Consider the following 1,736-nt stretch of genomic DNA (forward strand, 5'->3'; position numbering starts at 1 on the left):
ATAGAAACAGCTGATCGGAACATAATACTGAAGGGGAGGTGTCAATGTTGTCTAACAAGACAGTTAGCAATGAAAGTGTGCACCTTAAGGCTTTTTTTCTGTTATGGTATATCATTACATATAAACTCTTTAAAAATATACTTCTGTCAAATACCTTGACAACTACTATGTACACTACAAAAATAAATTTTCATATAAATAAATTATATGGCATACATTTATCTTTGTAACTGAAAACAGCATACATCCACGCCAAGCAAGACCAGAAAGGCAGTCTGGAAGAACCAAAATTTTTTTTCCTTTTAAAATCCTCTAAGAGCTATGATGAGACCTGTAGTGTAATATTGTTATATACTCTTTTTTTCCTATTTAACATTAGTAAGCACTTTATACAGATCAAAATCCATTAATGTAAAAACATTAAACTGTAATAGTGTTTTTTCAATAGACATAAAAATCCCTGCATTTGTTATCCACATCACAACAATAATGAAAGAAAAAAAAACAACAAACATTTTTTATATTACAAAAATATAAATATCGCAATTGACTGAAAAACAAACAAAAAACATTTAAAATGAATAAAATAGTTGCCAGCTATGATTCTCTCCGCTACTGCCAATGTGACACTGGGAGAAAACAGAACAAAAAACATAAAAAACAAAACAAAGAGAACAACCACCTATTTCATGCAAGCAGCTGATGTAACAGGACGAGAAAAACTGCAAAGATTTCTGGGAAAAGCTACAAGTGTTTAACAGGATATGAGTGTAAAGGTTTTGAGGAGGGTACTCACGGGGTGCCAAAGGGGAATGGGGAGTCTATGGGTACACATGCAGGTATAAAATGGCCATTGGTGGTGGAGTGAGGGGCTGGCGGTGTAAACTCTGACCCCTGAGGCTCTGTGCTGTGTAATGCAGCATTTTGAGGGGAGACGTCCAATTAGTGTCGTGGCATTTAGCTGTGGATGTTTTGTGAGATGAAGACAGTGGCGACAGCTGTTGCTAAACTGGAACCAGCTCTCTTTACTGTCACTAAATTGAGCATAGGCAGTAAGATGATGGACCCGCACACATACACGAACGATTATACACACATGCACATTGTAACACACATGGAGCGCATTGTCAGGCCATATAGGGCTTAGCCCTTAGCAGGCTGCATGGGCTTAGCTTACTGGATGGACAGAAAGAGCTACTTTCGGCAAGATATTCCTGTGAAAAAAGTTTAAATGCAGTCAAGTGCCTTGGTTAATCGGGTCATACAGTATACAGTCTGATTTTTTAGCTTATCCACTAGACACAACCACTTAGGGTGCAGAGTTAGCACCCTGTGTTAACCCTGTTCCAGAATCAGTAACATGAATGTCCCTGTAAAGGTAGAGTGAGTTTTTGAGGTGGGTTTACTGCTCATAAGTCAGTATGTAAGACGGAACCTGTTTTGAGCCTGCTAGGGTTAAACAATACATAACCTCATACAGTAAAATACAACCAGCTTAACAGACAGTGATACAAAGCTGAGAGCAGAAACAGGTTCCAATGCCGAGGCGATAAAATTAAACAAAATTTAAAAAACAGCTTTTAAAATTCTTCATATCAGCTCATATTAAATAGCACGCATAGCGTGTCAAGTTAAACAGTAAATGTTTCATAACTACCACAGGTTTGTGATAAAATTAATAGTTTTACAAACGTACCTTTATACAATACTCACACACACACACACACACACACACA

The sequence above is a fragment of the Haplochromis burtoni genome, unplaced genomic scaffold (genome assembly GCF_018398535.1).
Source record: "Haplochromis burtoni strain Fernald_Lab_line unplaced genomic scaffold, NCSU_Asbu1 Contig_34, whole genome shotgun sequence".
Lineage (NCBI taxonomy): Eukaryota > Metazoa > Chordata > Actinopteri > Cichliformes > Cichlidae > Haplochromis > Haplochromis burtoni.